The sequence below is a fragment of the Schistocerca cancellata genome, chromosome 8 (genome assembly GCF_023864275.1).
Source record: "Schistocerca cancellata isolate TAMUIC-IGC-003103 chromosome 8, iqSchCanc2.1, whole genome shotgun sequence".
NCBI lineage: Eukaryota > Metazoa > Arthropoda > Insecta > Orthoptera > Acrididae > Schistocerca > Schistocerca cancellata.
In genome coordinates, this window is record NC_064633.1 from 234,140,539 (window position 1) to 234,156,178 (window position 15,640).

At 44.6% G+C, this 15,640-nt stretch overlaps 1 protein-coding gene across 1 annotated transcript in view; it reads right to left on the reverse strand.

The window, feature by feature from the left end:
* LOC126095484 (mucin-3A) overlaps positions 1 to 15,640 on the reverse strand; it is a 794,250-nt gene that overhangs the window by 572,991 nt on the left and 205,619 nt on the right. Inside the window, exon 5 of the mRNA XM_049910274.1 lies at positions 9,322 to 9,392. The gene's annotated coding sequence lies outside the window, so the exon portion shown is untranslated. The remainder of the gene's footprint in view (positions 1 to 9,321; positions 9,393 to 15,640) is intronic.

Sequence of the window (15,640 nt, forward strand, 5' to 3'; positions counted from 1 at the left end):
ATGCACTGCACCTTTATACCTCATTTAAGTGATATTACAGCCATCTTTAAATGTGCATATCGCTATCCTATGTCTTTTGTCACGTGAGTGTAATGTCAAAACCGAAATGACATTCCGATGCCGTTGGGATACAGGATAAGGACAGGAAGAACAACAACTGGTGAATGAGGCCGCAGCGCTGCGCGCGCGCGCGTGTGTGCGTGTGTGTGTGTGTGTGTGTGTGTGTGTGTGTGTGTGTGTGTGCGTGTGTGTGTATGTGTGCGTGTGTGTGGGAGCGAGTGCGAGCAGAGGAAGGAATCTCGGGCCGTGCCCTAACTCTTCTGTGAGAGCAGCACTTCGCCTGCGAGGCCATGGCCGGCCTGGAATGGTTTAGCCCTTGCCCGGCGCGGTCTCTGATGAGTGCCGACGTTTATTGGCGTCGCCCGCCAGCGGCCGAGAAAAACCCGGTGACGCGGCGCTCGGCACCCTCATCCGGCCGCTGGCTGCTGGCCGCTGGCGGCTGATGGACGGCGGCCTTTCAGCGCGCGTTACCCCGGCAACCTCTCCTCCGCCCTCCTCAGTGTGCCGCTAAATGGACGCCGGGCCAAGCCAGCTCTGACAGCCGCGCCCGAAATAGCCCCGCCCATCTGCTCCACGCCAATCACCCTGACCCCTCGCTGGCAGTCCTCATTTATTTATCTCGAGGTTGCACGCCAATTCGTCCGTATATTATGTCAGCGCCATCTCTCTCTCCCATTCCTGTTAACAGTTGTGTATAGTAACGTGGAAAAATACACTTGAAAAGGAGAAAAAGTGCTATCCCGTGAGCCTCCTACCTCTCCCCCTTTCACCCGAGTTCTGCATTTGATCTGCGACCATGTTTGGCTCAATAATATACTTCTATTGTGGTCGCTAAATTCTTTGTATTGAACTCTTTATAATGTGTTTCGCTTCACAGCATCATACGAACTTATGTATACACTACATACTACCCAGAAAAAACGATTCAGCACCCTCAAAGGCAAGGTTGGTGGGGTTGTTTTGAGGGAGGAGACCAGACAGCGAAGTCATCGGTCTTATCGGATTAGGAAAGGAAGTCCGCCGTGCCCTCTCGAAGGAACCATCCCGGCATTTGCCTGGGGCGATTTAGGGGTATCACGGAAAACTTAAATCAGGATGGCCAGACACGGGATTGAACCGTCGTCCCCCCGAATGCGAGTCCAGTGTGCTAACCACTGCGCCACCTCGCTCGGTCATTCAAAGACATGGCTATTTTATTGACAAATAAGGTGCCAGGTAGCCCAGCTCTGTGGGAGTATGTGATAAGAACTTCAGACCAAATGGATCACATATGTCACAGTGTACTCCCCCCCCCCCCCCCCACACTGGTGGCAATGCAGGCGGTAATTCTCACATGCAAACGATCGTAAAGGTGTCGAATAGCATCCTGCGATACACTATTCCAAGTATCTTGCGCCTTTTGTTGCCTTTCGGCAATGGTTCTCGTAGGCCCTGGAGAGCGAGTAAGTTAAGAGGGGTAGGACGTCAAACGGGCCGACTTGGAGCAGGAGAGGCACCATACGACATTTTAATTTCCACTGTCTATACTTTTACAAACAAATTCATAAAACTTTGTCAGCATGACCAGGAAGGATTGAGAATACACACTCATAGGAGTGGAAGTTCGAAAACATAACGAAATGATTTTTTTTACATATGAAATATTATCATTTTTTTCACTTACTATCGGCAATATTTGTTGCTGTCGGTACACTTTTCTTCATAAGTAAGAGAGATTCTTCGATGAATTTTGCACAGCATACAAACCATACTTAAAGGTGTATGAAACTCTAGAATTTTCCAAATCTATTAAAAAGTGTGGTAAAAATTGAGGTAATTAACTATAAAATTTGTGTTTTTTCTAAACATGAAGTTTAAAATATAACAGTTCATTCGTATTTCCATGAATTAAATAAATTCTAGAGTTTGATACACCTGTGAGTATGGTATGTATGCTGTGCAAAATTCATCGAAGAATCTCTCTAACTTATGAAGAAAAGTCTACCTATAGCAACAAATGCAGCCTTCAGTAACCGAAAAAATGATGAAATTTCGCACGTAAAATCAATTATTTTGTTATGTTTTCGAACTTCCACTGCAATGATTGTGAATCCTGAATCCTTCCTGGTGTTGCTGACAAAGTTTTATGAATTTATTTGTAAAATTATTGATACTGGAAATTAAAATGTCCTGTGATGCCTCTCCTACTCCAAGTCGTCCCGTTTGACGTCCTACCCCCCTTAATGCATCATCACGTCCCATAAGTGTTCACCTGGCAAGAGACCCAGCGATCTTACTGGCCAAGGCAGTAGTTGTACACCACGGAGGTCATTTTACGGTGCAGCAAACGTAAGTGTTGGTGCACTGCCCTGCTGAAACAGCGGATCATCTTCCCGTGGAAGATATGAGGCAAACAGCCTGTGCAATTTAGCGGGCACTCATCACGTTACCTTGCAGAAACACCTAATACAATAGCGTGTCCCTCACACAATGAAGCTTGGGATGGCACCTGTTGCCGTAGGAGAAAGGAGCCCACCAAATTTGCGACATACACGTTTACGTCCATCACTCGCATACAGACAGAACCTACTCCTCACGACTGAAGACAAAAGAGCACCATTACACTTTCCAGTCAACCATTCAGGACAACAGAGTAACTATGCTTGGGACGTGTCGTAGTTTCAGTGATTACATGACCAGAGTCACATGTGGTTTTAGTCGTGCGGCAAGCAGACGGTTCCCAGTGGTCCCTGGTGAAACAGAGGGTGCAACATTTACCCGGATTTCGTCCCTGGGTGATGTTCGATCGCTCATCGCGGCACGCACAATGTATCGATCTTGGCGTGGTTCTCCGTTACGCAAGCGTCCAGAACCTGTGCTATACGTGCGGGAATGTGTGACAGACCACTGTCGAAAGCAGCGACACACCACCTCTGCACTGTGTCCCACATCTACAGCAGTCCGTAAATGCGTCTATAAAGCTTTCCGCAGGCCCGCAATGCGGCCCCGTTCAAACGACTGAAGCTCTTCACCATGAGCAAGTACTCGTCGGTGGGACATGGTTGTACCCTACATTGAATGTTGCAAACAGTGTTCACCTCTAAAATTAGCACAGCTGCTGCCTCCAGACACAAAACAGAGGGGTTACAGATGGGCCTCAATATGCACATATCATACTCACGTGCCACTCAGCACAGTGCTTTAGGGAGTTGAATTTTTTTACCGGCAGTGTAGTATCTGTTTAAATTTAAGCAGCTCACTCAACTTCAGACACCGCTTAAGATCTGAAGACGCTGTAAGGCGAAACGTGTTATAGTTAGTATTAAATTTAGAATTTAACAGCCAAGACAAGAATATATTATTGAAAGTGTTGACTGTAAACTGAGGTCTCATTTTGACTGCGACATATGAAACTTACACGGAGAAAGGGTAGAGAAAAGGTCCACTAGTCCCTCTGTCCGAACTCCTCAACTTGCATGGTAAGCAGAAGAGGCGAGGGCTCTTATGAGCTATTTTATTTTGTTGCTTCTCCAGACCTGTCATCAGGAGTTATTACAAAATAAAATAGCGCATAAGAGCCCTCGCCTCTTCTGCTTGCCATACAAGTTGTGGAGTTCGGACAGAAGGACTGTTGTTGTTGTGCTCTGTTGTGCAACAACAACAGTCCTTCTGTCCGAACTCCACAACTTGCATGGCAAGCAGAAGAGGCGAGGGCTCTTATGCGCTATTGTCTTTTGTGGTAACTCCTGATGAATGGTCTGGAGAAGCAATAACAACTGTAAAGCCATTTTTTTCAACTGGAAGTAGCTATAACTTATATATTTTAGAAACCGAAATCTCTTCCATTCGTGCGTTCTATTACACCTGATTTATGTTTTATACATAACTCTAAGCGAACTGCATATGGGGCTAAACATTTTCTACGACGAGTAACCAGCCTGCTCATACGTTAGGATTCTTATACTAAGTTTCTTTCCGAAGTTTGTGCTTCGCTTGTTTCGAGCTATCTCCCAGAATAACCTCACTGTGGCTTACGTGCTTGACAGGGCCGTGGGAGCAGCAGACGCCACCGTTTCCAGTGTTCTGCTGAGTAAACGCTCCACCCAGGCAGCCAGTTGGAAACGTGGGAAGTGAGTCATTTGAGTGGTTGCTGGCCGCATCTTGGAGGACGGTGCACTGCCTACACACTCTCTTGTGTTCGAGTCTTGCTACAGAGCAGACAGCTTTAAGCCGTCTACCTCTGCCTCTCCTGAGTCATACTTTTATACAGATCATATTGCTTAGATCACCCGCCTTTGTCTCTGTTCTGCAGGACTGGCCACCATCTAGCTCAAATCCGAGCAGCTTCCTCTCACAGCTCCTACTTCCTTTATTTTATTCGACCACCTATATTGTCAGTCGTCCTCTGTTAATGCGCTAGGTGAGCTAATCTGTAATCTGTAATTTTACAATATATCCTGAAGTTCGATGTATTTCTCTCTTTCATTTCAAAACTCCCTTCTGATTCCCGTCCTGCCCTATCCTGCCTGACCAGTCTCTACTTTTTACGCATGTTCAAACTGGTATCAGTAGTGGTACGGTAGTTTCACTTTAATATATTTGATATTAAGCATACATCGGCAAGACATTGATTTCTATTGTGAACAACGCCAAATCATAGTCCTGTCTACTTCGGCCCTTATAACATGTGACGAAACCTTGGGTGATTAAACGAGCGTCCATCCATTGGGGACGGCCGAGGACGCTCGGTGTGCAGGTAGTCTGTGACTTAGTGAGCAGGTAGTTTCCGGGACTACCGGAAGCAAATTTCACATTTTTTATTTGAGCGCAAATTTCACTCGGAACAGTTTTCACATACCTGACAACTGAAAAGCGAACAGACGAGTTCTCCTGCCTCTACCAAACTACGTCACCGGGAGCACCTACTGGATGTTTGCCATTGATATACTGCCCTTCGACAACGCACCTTTTAAATGAATGGCATCACAGCCATCAGAATGCCTGGGAGCGTTTATTTCAAGTAAGTATGTTACCAATATGCGGAATGCGGAAGTTAATAACTAAATATAAGTAACGCGGGAATCACACAGCAGAACGTACGTGAGTCATTGAAAGCTGCACTGCACTGCTAGGAGGGACGCTGATTCTTAATCATTCCGTACTTCATGCATCAACTCCTCAGCAACTTGCATACCAAATACTGTAGGAAGTGTTTCATAAAGATTCCTTCGTAGAGACCAGAATGATTTTTCACGTTGCTGCTGAGTGTGTACTGACTTGAATCTTCGTGGAAGATTGAAATTGTTTGCTCAACCGGGACTCGGACCTGGGAACTCTGCCTTTCACGTGAGGTTTCCCTACCGACTGACCTATCCAAGCATGACTTCCCCCTGAAAGAATGAATACTGCTGATACATGCCTTAGCCAGAGCCTGAGAGGTTTCTTACCACAATGAATTTCCTTTGCAGACTGACTGGAATTTCCCGGTAACCTATCAAAGAATCGATATCCTCAGTTAATTTCTTTATTTTCGTGCATTGGATCTCAGATGCAAATGTAGATCCAGCCTGTAATTTGCCTAAGGTAGTGTGAAGAGACGCCTAAAACCCAAAACCGTATTCAAGATGGACAGTGAATCAATCGCGAGACGTTAACGTCCGAGGTTACTCATCTTTCGGTGCCGGAAACTACCGTGCTGCGTGTAAGGTAAGTCAGCTGCTCGATTTAGGTCCACCCGCCCAACGTTAATCGGAGGTCTGCTAACTGTAGCAGCTCTGTTGTTTACAACGCTGTAGCCGGAGGAGGTCCCACGGGCGCGCAGCGTTCCGGCCAGCCGAGGCTGTGGGGGCGTGGCAGCTTTATCAGAGTTGCGAGCCGCTTCCCGCGGGGGCAGGAGCAACGGCTGCATCAGTATTCAGGGCGGGGCGAGTGCGGTCGGGGATTCCCCTGGCAGGTGGCACGTCTCTGAGGTACCAGTGCAGCCAACCCCCCCCCCCACACTACGGACAGGGGCGCGCGGCGGAGATTTACAAGCCGCACGGGTGTGGCTTAAAGTTTTACGCCCCTGGCTTGCATACGCGCTTTGTCGCCGTTGGGGACAGATTCCGTCGCTTTTGTCGGGACAGTAGCCCGTGCCTGTTTTGTGGCCTGTGTGAAGCCGAGTTACAAACGAGACCGCCGGGATACTCTCCACTTCTCTACACATTTTGTCGTTCATAATTAGCGCAATCAATACAAGGAGGTCGGTGTGACAGCAGTATATACCCTATCTGACCAAAAGTCGGTTACCTGTTAGTGGACATTGATGTGGGTTGTGCCCACCCTTCACCTTTAGGAAGGTCTGAACTCTGCTGGGGACAATTTCAGCACAGTGTTTTAATGTCTGTAGAGGAATGCCAGCCCATTCTTCCTCAACAGCCGATCCTAGAGAAGATAGTGATCCAGGACTCCGGGGCCTGAAGCGAAGTCTAAGCTCTAATTAATGACAAAGATGTTACATTAGGTTGAGGCCAATACTCTGGGTAGGCCAGTCCGTTTCAGAAACTTTATTGTCCCCATATCATTGCCTCACAGATGTTGCCTTACGATAGGCTGTACTGTCATGATGATACTATCACCATCTCCGAACTGTCCCTCTGCTGTAAAATCTGTTCACAAACCCACATTAAGCATTTCTTAATCGGCAGTAAGCGGACAACATCCTAACTACGAAAAACAGCAGCTCCACCATACTTCACTTTTAGCACTACACATGATGACACGCATTCGACAAACCCAAACTCCTCCATTGGACTACCACCGGATGTAGCGTGATTCATCAAAGTAACTCACATCTAGTCTTTCGTTATTCTGTGGCCTCGATTTTTAGACCACCTCAAGCATCACTTCGCATTGAAAAGAGGAGATACGTGTGGCTTACGAGGACTTGCTCGACCACTGAACCCCATTCCTTTAAATTCTCTACGCACAGCAATCGTGCCACTTAGACTACTGGTAGCACTTTGGAACTCTCGAGTGATTCCTTCCGTTGGTTTGGTCCGATTTTTTTACAACCATCCTCTGCGATTCTTAAATGGTCCCTGCCAGGTCTTTGGTTTACCTGCGGTTGTTCCTTTGCATTTCCACTTTTCGTCACATCAACAAAAGTCGACTTGGGCAACCTGAGAAGGGTTTGAATGTCTGTGATGGATTTGTTACTGCCATCGAATGACTATTCCACGTTCGAAGTCACTGAACTGCCCTAACGGAACCAATCTGCTTTTATTGCTTTTCTCCTGACAACACTCCTTGCCTGCTTTTATACTGTCATGTCAACCTTTCGTGGCATCTGGTGGTCAGTTTCTCACTAGATAGGGGTATCAGGGTCCCTTTGGTCAGATACTGCATGCTTAGCTCGTTTCCGGTCTATGACAAAGGATAATGTTTGAACGTAAATCGTGTCGATAAGTCCAAAACTTCGACACTATCCGAATACGCACATGGCAATTCTCTTGTTTAAAATTCCCCTCCTTCCATGTTTTTAAGAACTGTTAAAATTGTAGCATTCCGTCAGTAATTACTCATACTCCCGTCAGTTCTTGGTACAATAATTTCATATTTACGGTTGACAAACTAACTATTTTTTGTCCTACTAAGCTTTGTTTATTTTGAATGAGTTTACGATTTATTGAACCATAGTAAGGAAACACCAGACCAGCATCCACAAGAGACACTAGTGTGTATAAAACCAGACGTAAGAAACAGAGACCCTTTCAACCCACACACAGGATCTATGGTAGTGACACTACGTAATTTGACATTGATCACCTAATGACAACACTAAACATTCTCTCTCTCTCTCTCTCTCTCTCTCTCTCACACACACACACACACACACTCACTCACTCAACCACTATCACTCTTTCTCTCTTTAGTGTCCGAGAGTGATTTGGATTCCCCGTCCAGTCCGAGTATTGATATGGAGGAAAGGTCAGAGATACCCAGGCTTCATATCACGGCCACCGCTTGCTTCCGAGGAGTGCATTGCCGCTGTTTCGGGCATGTCACTTGGGCCCTTCCGCTGAAACGACAGTGTCCGCAAATACCGCTTATCCGGTAGTTCTCGCCCTTGCGTGAAGTCTTCGGTACACACCACTGAGAGCAGAGTAATCGATCTTGTCTGTGATATAGTCTTACGACTCGGATCACTCTCTGGAATGTCTGTGCACTCTTACGGAGACTTTCGCTTTTCTCTGGACTTCACTTTTGCTAAGTCGAACACTTGATGAACGCAGCCGTCATCGGCCATGGGAACTCCTCGTATGTCCCCAGTCTCTACGTCACCAACAGTGCAACAGATCGAAAACTGCGTTCCATTTACGCCGAGCGGGACGGCATATTCTTGTTCACTCGCTCGCTTTGATTCATTCTTACTGTCCCTCATCATTTCTCTCAGACATATTCACACAGATACAATGCTCAATGTCATATGATACCTTGTTTCTGTAGAAAGCAGCAGTAAGCTCGAAACACTGGAGAAAAAAGTGTGGGTGGAGACGTGAGGTACAGAAGGAACCACACATACTTCGACAGATTTAAGCATGGGCAGTGGCGTAATGCTGAACGCTGGTTCAATCCGCCAAGTCGTCTCAATATCGTAGGCTAGTGTGGGAACATTTCAACTCCAAGTGCACGGTAGCGACAATTTTTATTGTAAGGTATAATTTACTTGCGACAAATAATAGCTTATAAATTGTAGTATACAGTACAGAGTAGCACTGTAGTAGAAAGGGTAAAGCAACTGAGAATTGCAGACATACCGACGAACTTCGATCTCATCGAGAAATGTTCTGTTTGACAACCGTTAACTCCACACATAAAGCAAAAGTAAAAGAAGCAAACAGAAAAATCAAGGAATAAAAGTGCTGAGTTACTCCTCCTTGACAATAAAACAGTCTACGCAAGGTCGTTTTGTATTTTTTCCTCACATTTGCGCATTTATAGTAAACATACCGCTAGAGAACCGTTACGCAATACGGTAACCAGCTACGGGTGTATTTAACGGTATGAGCACCGTTAACATTCGAAGACACCACGATAAAGTACTATAAACAGTAGTACATTTTATTGTCTCTACAATTTCTTTCGTGTTTCTTCGCAAATTTCTCTTCCCTTTCTAGTGACCACTGAAAGCAAAGGTTTGTTTCGAGGTACTTTGCAGATTTGACGTTGAAACTTTCAACTAGATTCAGAGCAGTAAATGATTTCGATTTGGCTGCTACAAAAGAACAGAGAGTTACATACCTGTAAGTTGCCTTCAAGGTAAACCGGTATCTTTCTTGCAGTCAACAGATGTCACGGGTTGCGCAGTCTACCTGAAAATGAAAAAAATATCTCTCAAACATGAGGTTTGTATCAAGAGATGACATAGAACAGAAAGCATTTTTAAAATCATAAAAATTTCGCTAGTTTTTAAATGGTTCAAATGGCTCTGAGCACTATGGGAATTAACATTTGTCGTCGTCAGTCCCCTAGAACTGAGAACAACTTAAACCTACCTAACCTAAGGACATCACACACATCCATGCCCGAGGCAGGATTCGAACCTGCGACCGCAGCAGCAGCGCGGTTCCGGACTGAAGCACCTAGAACCGCTCAGCCACAGTGGCCGGCAATGTGTCGTATTTTGGTGATTTCATGTTTTAGTCACCACATGTGTGTGACCTTTTACGGCTATATCATCATGATCATCATCACCATCGTCATTATCACCCTATCATTAGCCAATTCGATCACTTTGTGATGTGGCCTCTTCAATTCAGCGTGCAACGTAGGTTCCCTGCAGATTCTTCATTTCTGACGATCTTGACCTTCCCGTTACTATAAATGTGTACGAAAAACAAGAGCGTACTGGAATAAAGAAGCTATGAAAAAATAAACTTTATATTACGTTGCTAGCTATTGCTAGCGACTTCGTTCTCGTGGATGTTGAGCCCGCATTAAATTTGTAAAATTCTGAAGCTTGTTAACGGTGAGAAAACCGGCTGCCAAAAAGGCACAACTGTAAACAATTGATGTGTATGTATCGTGATACAGATATCTGAAGCCTGAGATACCAATAGACCTGGATAGAGGAACAGCTTATTGCTGTATTCAAAGAAATAATGAAAATTAAAGAATTTCTTCGTATACAACATTTGATTTTTAGGCATTGCAGCCATTATAAACAAGTTATTTGAGCTATTGACCCGCAAACAAGCTATGTAGGCTTGTTTATGCGAGAAACAGTTGGTCCTGAGGTCGACACCGGTGTCTCGAAGCGCCTCTGCTTGCGACCCGTTGATGGTCATGGCGAAGCATATGCTCACGGGAAACTGCACGTGTTTGAATTGGAAAGGGAAATTCTTGGGAAGGAGGAGTATGGGTGATATGAAAACTATCTCACCCGCTCCACAGCCCGTGAGAATTTCAGCTCCTGTAATATTATTACGAAGTGACTCCGCTTTAAGGCGAGTTCCATTACACAGCTTCAGAGGGGTTAAGTTCCGAAGCAGCAAAATCGGAATACCCACTTTCAGAGCGACGTTGTTCACGGGGAATCCGGATGCAGATAGGGAGTTACGAAACTCTAACCGATAGTTGGTAGCATCAACTTGGTCCAGAACTGTGTTTATGGACCGATATACCACCTCGTTGCCGCGCGGGATAGCCGCGCGGTCTGGGGCGCCTTGCGCGCTTCGCGCGGCTACTACTGTCGGCAATTCGAGTCCTCCCTCCGGCATGGATGTGTAAGTTAGATTAAGTAGTGTGTAGGCCTATGAAGCGATGACCTCAGCAGTTTGGCCCCATAGGAACTTACCACCACCACAATCTCGTTCCCATCATGATTTTTCCCAGAAAGCTCTGGTTTGTAGCAGACGCTTTACCATTTTTGGGTGTCAGTACTGCCCGTTCAAAAGCCAAGTATTCTCGTGACATGTTATTTTGAAAACATCTCCGTAAACGATAACAGTTACACCATTAGCAGAAAGAATCCAAGAATGGAATAATTTAAACGAACGAAGACAATAATACGAAATCATAATAATAGTACCACTTCACTTATATCGATGAGACACAATGAAAAGCTCTGAAAACATGTACGTAAGTGAATTTTAGGGTCAACTGGACAACACTTATCAACGATAACAGTATCGTCAACTCCACAAGCTTATCAACGGTAATTGTTATACAGATTCAAAAATGAATTCAATAATGTCTATGGATAACGGGATTAAAATGTTAACATTATTATTATGATGTAAAATGTTTCAAAAAAACTGCCTTTTACAGATTTTATTATTCTTATCCTTGGTTTATGTAGTTCAGTTTTGTGAAACGTCTGCTGTCCAAATGTTCTTCTTCCAATATAAAGAAATGATCCTTACACGAAACTGAGTCAATCCACATCAAAAAATATTGCTAATTTTACTCATTTTCGTAGACAATTCACGCTTGACCAAAAATTTGATTATGACAAAACTGTTTGCACAAAAAATTCCGAAGACAGTTTCTCTGTATCTCCAATGGATTCCGATTTACCCGTACTGATCCAGGTAAAGAAAACACTCCTCATGCAGAGATAACTCGGCTTCCAGGTGGCATATCTAAATGAAACTTGCACCAGATTTTAAGTTAGCCCTCCAACAATACAACTGTGAAACCCGCATCCAATTTCAAGCAGTAGTTTTTGCGTGATTATCGTAAAAACATATGGACAGACACACAGACAAACAAGAATCCCAGAAATAATTATTTTAGTTTTAGTTTCTGCTATAAACATCACTCATATGAATCATTCTTAAATATTTCCTATGTACAGACATTAATGACGTACAGTTTTTATGTGTGGAAGCAGATACTCAGATATTAAAATTGTAAGAATATACGAGGCAAACCAGTAAACAAGTGGCCGGCCGAAGTGGCCGCGCGGTTCTGGCGCTGCAGTCTGGAACCGCGAGACCGCTACGGTCGCAGGTTCGAATCCTGCCTCGGGCATGGTTGTGTGTGATGTCCTTAGATTAGTTAGGTTTAACTAGTTCTAAGTTCTAGGGGACTAATGACCTCAGCAGTTGAGTCCCATAGTGCTCAGAGCCATTTTGAAAGTAAACAAGTGGGTGCTGGCACAGGCTACAGTTATTCGATACAATTGCATTCTTTACTATTTTATCAGTAACGGCTTAGAGTTCCCTACCAGTTTAAGTCGCAGAGGAACTTCTAAGGAGCGCGAAACAAATTCGCACCACCCCTTGTTTCAGGTCGGTTTTCCGGCAGATTCTCATCGGCTTTGGCGCTTGTAGCCGGAGGCAGACCACGTCGCCGCACTCGGCTAGCGAGCGCGCTCTGTTGCTTTGCTATTCTTATGGGGCGAGGCGGCGGGTGTCTGCTCTGCTCGTGGTCTGAATGCGCCAGCGGCCGACCATCGCTTAGAAATTCGGCGGCGCGCCACCCCACCGCCGCTTTCATTTCACACGTGAGCAAACACGTCTTAAACAAGAATTACCGCACGCTTGCACGAACAGCACTGTATTCAGGTACCGTCCCAGTGAACTGCTTTGACTGGAAAGAGAAAGGGTACCTCCAGGATTCGTAAACATTTTTCTTCCGTCTCAAAGCTCCTCGATTAGAAAAGCAAGAACGGAATTTCGCACCTCTAGCCGATTACGAGTTGACGCTGATACAGTACAGTCATACCAATAACCTCCCACCTTCGATTCTATGAAGAATCGGACTCTCATGTGTACAACATCCGTTTCAGGCTCCTAAATGTTGATGACATCATATCTCCACAACTATATCTCGTACAGATACAACTTTGTAGGAAAAGTCAGTTGTGTATGTGGATTTTGCGAACATATTTAGTAGTAAAGAAGTAATAAATTAAAAGTCTTTCCTGATAAGACTGATTGCAAGAACAGCAAGTAAGTAGTAAGTCATGAACTTGCCTCCTTTCACTACTTTATAGGAGGGAGAAAAGTTTTGAAATCTTTTGTAATTATGGGTAAAATCGATTGAAAGTCGCTAGGCGCTCTAATTCTCAAAGACTGGGCGAATATAATCTGGATAGTTTGCGCGCCGTGAATTATGCTGTCTTAAGATATTCGCTCGGTTTCTAACTTAAATGCCGCGCGGGATTAGCCGATCGGGCTGAGGCGCTGCAGTCATGGACTGTGCGGCTGATCCCAGCGGAGGTTCGAGTTCTCCCTCGGGCATGGGTGTGTGTGTTTGTCCTTAGGACAATTTAGGTTAAGCTTAGGGACTGATGACCTCAGCAGTTAAGTCCCATAAGATTTCACTCACAAAGACATCTAACTTAAATACTTGACTTTAGTGTTAAACCTTTATTGCAAGATTACACTTCTTAATAAGTAAATTATGAAAGCAATTTGTAGTCTTCAATTAGGTCAATAGTTATATGAAATAATGAAACTGAAATTTTTGTTGCCCCTAGAAGCCGAAGATAGGCAATGTTGAACTGTGGCTATATACTGTGTGTGCATTTTGCAGCGTTTTAACCTTTTTGTAACGCAGATCAAACAAGAATGAAAATTACTGACCAATAACTATGCAACACATTCCCCATTGTTGCCATAAATTACGTAAGAAGAATCGTGGATTGGTTCTGTCTTCTTTTATTTTCATAATATTTACAACACAGTCACAATTGCATTTCACAATTATGTAACCGGATACGAGCAGCAAACAATCATCTTTAGACTTTCATTAGGTAAGAAAGGAAACAGAGGATCATTATGTAACCGCGACAGATTTCATATCACTTTAAAGAAACATAAAAAAGAAGAAGAAGCACCACGAAAGAATTATCCGAATGGGGCGGAATTTAGTAGCTGTGATGTACATGTACAGACTAAGAAATGATTACAAATTCAGAAGCAGAAAGAGCTTCACATACCGAGCAGGTCAACAATTCATTGGTCCACACTCTGCGCTTATGCAAGCAGTTTTTCGGCTTGGCATTGATTGATAGTGTTGTTGGATATCGTGTCAAATTCTGCCCAACTGGCTCGTTAGATCCTCAAAATCCTATGCTGGTTGGAGAGCACTGTCCACAATCCTCTCAACTTCCTCCGTTTAGGAGGGATCCAGCGACCTTGCTGGCCAAGGTTATGGTTTGGAAAATATGAAGACAAACGGTAGAAACTGTCGCCGTGTGCAGCGGCTGTTATCTTGTTGAAATGTACACCGAGGACGGCTTGCCATGGAGGTAACAAAACGGGGCGTATAATATCGTCGACATATTGCTGTTCTGTAAGGGTGTCACGTACGACCAGCAAAGGCGTCCTGCTACGAAGTGAAATGGCACCCCGACAGGACTGTCACCTGCCACCCGGCATGACAACCAGGAGTGATAGTCCAGGGTGCCACTTCTTTTCATAGCAGAATCCCAATGGATGTCATCCGCGGCACCCTTAAGTTACAGCGATACGTTGATGGTATCCTGTGCCTTGTTTTGTTGCTTTCCATGGTTCAAATGGCTCTGAGCACTATGGCACTTAACATCTGAGGTCATCAGTCCCCTAGACTTAGAATTAGTTGAACCTAACATCCATAACCGAGGCAGGATTCGAACCTGCGGCTGTAGTAGCAGCGCGGTTCCAGACTGAAGCGCCTAGAAACGCTCGGTCACAGCGGCCGGCTGCCCTCCATGACACAGCGTCCTCGCCTTAAATTTCAGCAAGATGATGTCCCCCTCCCCCCCACACACACACACGGCGACAGTTTTTACTCCTTGTTTTCGTGCTTTCCAAACTAAACCTTAGCCATCAAGGTCTCAGGATCTCTCTCCAACTGATATAGTTTGGAGTACTGGGGGCAAAGCCCTCCAATTAGTTCCATATTTTCACGATCTAACGCGTCAGTAGGACACAATCTGTAGTGATGTCGCCCAGGAGAACTTTCAACAACTCTGACTATTAACGCGTAGCCGAAAGACTGCTAGCATAGGGGCTGAGGGTGGACCAACGCATTATTGACTTTCTCAATCTGCGAAGCTCTTTCCCTTCCAGAAATTATCCAATTTTCTCAGAAATGGTAATAATTCGTTCGTCTGTAGATGTACATCACATTTACCAATTTCGTCCAGTTTGCATAATTCCTTCGTGGTGCGCTTTTTGTCTTGTTTTAGTGTGTATATTATTCACTCTTTTTTCTTTTCTATCTACTGAGAGTCTGAAGAACCATCGAGTGGTCGAAAACGGTTACGACATTGTGAGATGCGCATTTGACTGTATCTTAGAAAATATTAAAGAAAGAAAATAGACATAAGTCAGTCGCCTAATCCCCAAGACAGTAATACACTTTTTTCCAAAACGGTCCCTTCTACAACGTCTGTGCCAGCTGATTAAACAATACTTATTCACACCCAGCGAAAAGTTTGTATACATGATTTCATTACGATGCGACGTTAACGTTTAACATTTCTTCTTTCCTTTCAAATCATCGGATACGTACAAAACTCAGGTACATTTAGTTCTAAAATGTTGAGACGTTGTCATAACAATTACGGATCAATAACGCTTACATAAGGTATAGAACGTAATATACAACTACTGTCCAAATGGAA